General features: G+C 48.2%; 1 pseudogene; it reads left to right on the top strand.

Moving 5' to 3' along the window:
- The first annotated feature begins 4928 nt into the window (after positions 1-4928).
- Positions 4929-5489, top strand: LOC129550975 (developmental pluripotency-associated protein 2 pseudogene; annotated as a pseudogene).
- Positions 5490-7124: the final 1635 nt, after the last annotated feature.

Below are 7124 nucleotides of genomic sequence, written 5' to 3'. Positions count from 1 at the left end.
ACCTTTGACTTGTCCGCTGGGGCATGTGGGTCTGGTTGGGAACTTTTAGGGTCACTGTATGACCCCAGGGGGAGTGCATGAGCCATGCAGGTGCTTCAGATCCAGGCAGGTGGCAGGTGAGTGGCTTGGCTTCTCAGAGTGACACGGAGCAGGACCTTATGGTCCTGTCCCCTACGCCCTCTGCCTGTCTTTTGTCTGTGGACAAATGTTTAGTCAAAGAATAAGTTTAATCAGAGAAGTGAGAAACACAGAAACAAAGGAAAATAGTCAAAGGAGACCAAATAATAATAATGTAGTCAGCAAGCATAGTCAAGGAACTTTAGTTCCTTCTCAAGGATTACAGATAAGATCCTGAGCCATATCCTCTGAACTGCCTTATAGATACTGAAACACCAGGTGGAGAAAACTACATGATGACCAGACTGCACCCAGGACATGAGCTGCCACAATTCCAAGAACCGGCCACAAAGAGACGGGAACAAACTGACCCTGGAACTGAAGATTAACTGAAGCTAAAACAACCAAGATGACGTTGGTCAGAACACTGATGACCAATCTGAGGATGACTGTCCGAGCTGACTGTGCCGTTTCTGTGTGTAGCTCTCCCCCTACTTCTCTCTACAAAAGCTCTTGCCCCAGTGGTTGCCAGTGTGGGATGGGGAGTCAGCCTTTGGACAGCTGTCCACCACCCTCCCCCAACAGTTGCTGGCATCTGAGATAAAGCAAACTTTCCTTTCCACCAACCAGGCCTGTTTATTGGCTTTTGGGTGGCGAGGAGCCAGACCCACATACTCTTTTGGTAACGAGAGGAGGAGGCTTCCAGCCTTCCAGGCCCTAAGCTGCTGACCCCAGGAAAGAATTCAACAACAGCTTCTCCCCATACTGCCAGGAACAGTGGGGTCCATTCTTCCCGATTAAGTCCTAGGATGGGCCAGGTTATTAGAATGCTAGAGTCCTGGTGAGCAGTCTATCTGCGGAAGTTAGACCAGCAGCTCCAGGAGGCACCAAGTGTCCAGAGAGAAGACATTTGCTCCCTGACAGGTAACTGGAGAGACTAGAGAAGGAGAACCCCGGGAACAAACTAATGTTGTTTATCATTAGGGTAAAGGCACATGTGCACCTTCATCCTTTGACTCAGGACAGTAGGGCTTCCCTGGTAGCTCAGATGGTAAAGAATCCACCTGCAAAGCAGGAGACCCTGGTTCGATTCCTGGTTCAGGAAGATCCCTTGGAGAAGGGATAGGTTACCCACTTCAGTATTCTTGGGCTTCCCTGGTGGCTCAGATGTTAAAGAATGCGCCTGCAATGCAAGAGACCTGGGTTCAATCCCTGGGTTGGGAAGATCCCCTGGCAGAGTGCATGGCAACCCACTCCAGTATTCTTGCCTGGAGAATCCCCATGGACAGAGGAGCCCAGTCCATGGGGTCGCAAAGAATTGGACATGACTGAGCAACTAAGAACAGCACAATCAGTTCCTGGTATCCAGGTCAGTCCCACCCCATCTGTTCACATCTTAACTGGCATCCAGAGGGGTGATCCCTTCTGGGAAACCCAGAAAAAAGGAAAGATATGCCTGGGAGGCTCCTGGTTCCATCACATCAATGTCAACTCCCAAGCCCTTCTCTGCTCATGGAGACCCAGACACTGCATCTGAGTGCGTGGAGCCAGCTGACCAGAGGCAGCAGAAACCTGACATCACTGCCTTGGCTGCAAGTCGGAATCATCAGTGAGGAAAGGGGACAGCAGACGACCCCCTCTGGCAGCCTCCAGGCTCTCACATTTAAAGTCATGAATGTGGTCACTATGAGAAGCATTAGACAGGCTTTGGGTGGCGCCCCACGCTGGGGGAGAGACCTTGGTGCTCCCCGCATCAACAGTGGGAGTCGGAGGCCTTCCTTCGAGCAGGTCACATCTCTCTTAGTGCCCACTCCCCTTACCCAACCACGAATCGGGGTGGGTGGGGCTGTAGGGAGGGAAGGGCCCCAGAGTCCAATTTCAGTCAAAGCAAAGACCAATCACTGAAATATTAGACATTGCATCCTCATACAGGACAGAATGCTTGTCTGGATGAAGGCTGCTGCATAAATTTAAACTTTATCTTTGGGGAAAATCTTGGGAAATAAGCTCTCTTTTCAAGCTGTTCACTTCATTCATTCAACATTCAAGTGACATTCAACATGTCTTGAAGCCTCACCGTGGCCTGAGCACCATACTGTCAGCAGGGAGCCAGGTGCATATTCAGCCCTGAGGATCCATGTTTGAGACGTGGGCAGATAATTAACAATGTGCAGGCAAGTGCCGTGACTGAACCACCCGCAGAGTTGTGGGGAGCCTGAGGGACTTGGCTCTCTGCTGGATGAGAGGTGGGGCACTGAGTCAGGGAAGGCTTTTCAGAGAAGGTAATGCCTGAACTGAGTGATAAAGAATGAGTAAGCATTTGGGGGTCGGGTGGGGGTGATGAGAGCATTCTGGGCAGAGGAGGCAGCAAGAGCAGAGATCCTAAGGAAGGAAAACATCGTGTGTGGGTGTCTGTGTGTGTATGAACTGTGTGGCTGGTATAGTAAACACGATGGGGGGCAGCGGTACAAGGGATGAAGGAGGAGGGAGACAGGGCTGGATCAGGGAGGCTGTATGTTCCTTGCTAAGGAGCTGTATTTCCCTTTATTAGGGATGGGGGTATACAAAGGCAAGTGAGTGAAATGCCACATGTATTGCTTGGGTCTCTTTTAGTCCCATATTACAGAAACCCAGTTCCAATCAGCTTGAGCACAAGGACGTGATGGCCTTTCAAAAGTGAAATGTCTTGGGGATAGTTCTGCCTTCAGGCAGAGTTGGATCCAGGTGCTCAGACAATGTTGACAAGAACCAGCCTCCTGCTGAAACCTCCTGCTAAGTCTTACGGCTAATTTATAATTAAAATAATATCTGGGTTTCTGTTCTTTTTTTTAAAAGAAAATATTTGTTTATTTTTGGCTGTGCTGGGTCTTCACTGCTGCCAGGACTTTCTTCTAGTTGTGGTGAGCAGGGGCTATTTACTCTCCAGTTGCCGTGCACAGGCTTCTCATCACAGAGGCTTCTCTTGTTGTGGGGCCCCAGCTCTAGGGCACCCAGGCTTCAGTAGTTGCGGCTCCTGGGGTCTGGAGTACAGGCTTGGTTGTTGTGGCACACGGGCTTAGTTACTCCTCGGCACGTGGGATCTTCCTGGATCAGAGATCAAATCGATGTCTCCTGCATGCACAGGCAGATTCTTTACCACTGAGCCACCAGGGAAGCCCTAGTTTCTGTTCTTGATCTTCCTACTCCTCTTTGTCCTAGCCCAAATCTGTTTGCAGAATTCGTTTGCCGAATCAATAAAAAGTAGTGAACATCAGGTGCTGTGAGCCACAGTTTTCCAATAAGCATCAAAATTGATATGATGTTCTAGGTTTTCTTCCAGGTCAAGACGATCTGTGCACATTATGTTGGCTTCACAGACCATGGGTTCAAAGACACATATACCACAGATGATTCAGAAGATTAACCCGAGCGCCTTTGTTCCCCTTGAGAAATGTCTAACTCAGAGACCAAGTTGGAGTGGATCTGAGGCTTGTTTCCCATCCCCTTGCTTGGAGACCTGCAACAAAATCCTTGCTTTGTTGCAAACTCCCACTCTCAGAGTTTGCCTTTCTTTGCATTGGGCACAAGAGCCCTTTGCTTAGATTCAATTCTTTGTCTCTGTTTTCCTCTGGGTGGGTATCTTTCCCAGATGGGCACTCCTTCCATGGTGGCAAAGGTGGCTGCCAGTAACCCCAGCCTTCCATTTTGCTGATTCAGCAAGCCAAGCAGAGAGCACCTTGCTCCAGAAGAAGTCCTGTGACTGCTCTCATTGCCTGGGATTGAGTCACAAGCCCATTCCTGAGCCAATCAGGGCGACTGATTTGCTAGACTTGGATCATGTGCCTGCCCCTGCACACAGTAGGTAGGGCATTCAAGTGAATTGAAGGGAAGAGTGGGGTGGCTTCCCCAAAGTAAAATGTGGGTGCTATGATCAGCAGAAGGGGAAATAGTGTTCTGGGCAGCTAAAAACAACAGATGTCTAGTTCCATAGTGTGTGACTCCATTTATATGAAATGTCTGCTGCCGCTGCTGCTGCGTCACTTCAGTCGTGTCCGACTCTGTGTGACCCCATAGACAGAAGCCCACCAGGGTCCCCCGTCCCCGGGATTCTCCAGGCAAGAACACTGGAGTGGGTTGCCATTTCCTTCTCCAATGTGTGAAAGTGAAAAGTGAAAGTGAACTTGCTCAGTCGTGTCCGACCCTTAGTGACCCCACGGACTGCAGCCTACCAGGCTCCTCCATCCATGGGATTTTCTAGGCAAGAGTACTGGAGTGGCTCGCCATTGCCTTCTCCATATGAAATGTCTAGAGGAGGTAAATCCAGAGACTGAAGGTAGATTGGTGGTTGCCAGGGCTGGGTAGAGGGTGAACAGGAGTGATGCTGGTTTAACGGGTAGGGAGTTTCCTTTTGGCATGATAAAAATGTTTTAGAACCAAATAGAGGTGGCGTTTGCACAACACTGTGAATGTACTACTAAATGCCATTGAGATGTTAACCACTTTACAGTGGTTAATTTATTATTATTATTATTTGGCCATGGATTACCCTGACCATGGATTGAACCCTGTGCCCCTGCAGTGGGAGTATAGAATCTTAACCACTGCATTGCCAGGGAAGTCCCAACAAAGGTTAATTTTATGGTATCTGAATCTAGTTGGATAGCATCACTGATTGAATAGACATGAACTTCGGCAAATTCTGGGGGATGGTGAGGGACAGGGAGGCCTCACGTGCTGCAGTCCATGGATCAAAAAGAGTTGGACACGACTTAGCAATGAACAACAACAACAAATGTGAATCCTACCTTGGTAAAAAATTAAAAAACAGAAAAATGGCACACCCAAATTATAAGAATTTCTTTGAAGAGGCATTAGATAAAGGAAAAGTGATTCTTACATTGGTTCCAGTTAATGAGAGAATTGGAACCAGGTGTTTCTTCAACTTCAGAAATCAGTGTGGATCTGCTGAGTACAAGTGATCAAGTTCATCCTCCTTAAACAAATGAACAGTTCGAAGCTTGCCCCAAATCTAGTTGCAGTAAACCAATTTCTCCTTGCCGACCATGATGCCTGCAACTGATAAGGTTCGTCAGGACACTCTGCAGAACTGGTGCCAACAACTTAATTTGAGTACCAGTGGCCAGAAAAAAGAGATTTATCTGAGATTCCAGAAACATGATTATCCTGAAAAAGATGAGTAAATTCCTGAGTCATCTCAGGAGGCCAGATTGCAGTCATGTTGAAGGAAACACAAGCTGGTGACCAAGAGCGCAAGCTTTCAGAAAAGTAGGATGAGTGAGAGCAAGGAAGGAACTAATATGGTTGAAGCGATAACTTCAGTTGAGGAAGCCATGTTGGCAGGATGGTCAAGAATTGCTGAGGGACTTCCCTGACGGTCCAGTGGTTAAGACTCTGCACTTTCAGTGCAGGGGCCACCGGTTTATGCCTAGTTGGGGAACTAAGATCCCACATGCCCCATGGCCTGGCCAAAATAAATACATAAAAAGATATTAAAAAAATTGCTGCAAGCCATTCAACCTAAGGTTGTGAATTCATGGCCCCTTCCTATCTCTGTTTAGCCTGTTCTGCTACAAGGTTCAGGTGTCCAGTAGTGTGTTGTCCGTGGCAGACTATTCCCAGCAGACATAGAAGGTTGAGTTCGCCTGCAGTTCCATGCAGGTCAGGCCCGAGTCCCTGACACTCCCAGGAGATGTTCTCTCTCTTCCTGCTACCTGCCTGCACTTTCCCATCCGCAGACCTAGAAGATAACATGGTATGCCCTGAATGTGCTAAAAGAAGTAAGAAAATTATGAAAAGATTAATTGCAATGGGGAAGAGGAAGAAACTTGGTTTGGACACAAAATCAATGCTTTTTTTTAATTAAAAAATTGATAATTTAATTTTGGTTGTGCTGGGTCTTCTTTGCTGCTCTCGGGCTTTCTCTAGTTACTGTGAGCGGGGGCTACTCTTCTTTGTGATGCACAGGCTTCTCATTTCGATGGCTTCTCCTGTTGAGGAGCACAGGCTCTAGGCGCATGGGCTTCAGTAGCTGCAGCAGGTGGGCGCAGTAGTTGTGGTGTTCAAGCTTAGTTGCTCTGCTGAACAGGGAATCTTCCCAGACCAGGGATCAAATCTATGTTCCCTGCACTGGCAGGCGGATTCTTATCCACTGCACAACCAAGGAAGTCCCATCACTGCTTTTAGATGGTTTATGTCAGGAATTCCCTGGTGGTCCAGTGGTTAGGATTCAGTGCTTTCACTACTCGGCCAAAGGGGGAGGGGGAAAAAGGAATATAGATGGGCAGTGTCTTAATATAAAATAAATGGTTATCATAGGGAAATGGGTGAGGGATGGGTGAGACAGGAGAAGGGGGGTAATTGTATGGTAATAAGGGTAAATAGACTATCATGGTCTTCTATTTTGCAGTGTACAGAAATAATGAATTACAATGCTGTACGCAAAGAGTCAGACACGACTGAGCGACTGAACTGAACTGAACTGATGCTGTACATCTGTAACATAATGTTATATACCCATTTCACCTCAATTAAAGGAAGATCTATTAGAAAAAAAAGAAACCCAAAACACCATGGATATCAACTCCCCAGGCATCCTGGGACACCTCTTTATTTCACAGGGCCGCCTGGATGGCATGACTCTTTCCTTCCTTCTCTCTGCCGTTTTAAACCCCAGAGGGTTGGGGCTTGCAGTGGAGTTGAAGCCGGAGGTGATTTTGGGTGTGGCCGCTGGCAGAGCCACTGCCCACCATCGCGGCCATGCAGGCCTGGATGCTTGGTCCAGAAGCTGAGCTCATGGCTTATCATGAGACCTGGTAGAGCGGGCTCCAGTGAGATGCCAAGGACGTCTTGTTCACTAGCTGTACCTGTTTTCCTCCCGGCTTTGGGTGGTGGACGGGAGCTGCACTCCACAGAGCTTAACGCTGCAGCTCCAGCTGGCCAGGAGGACTTGGAACGCCGGATTTCCGTCATCTTGGCAGTGAGCATGCGCAGATGACGTCACTACGAAA

The sequence above is a fragment of the Moschus berezovskii genome, chromosome 17 (genome assembly GCF_049115385.1).
Source record: "Moschus berezovskii isolate FMDL1 chromosome 17, NW_MosBer_1.0, whole genome shotgun sequence".
Taxonomy (NCBI): domain Eukaryota; kingdom Metazoa; phylum Chordata; class Mammalia; order Artiodactyla; family Moschidae; genus Moschus; species Moschus berezovskii.
This window is presented reverse-complemented; position numbering and strand designations above follow the sequence as displayed.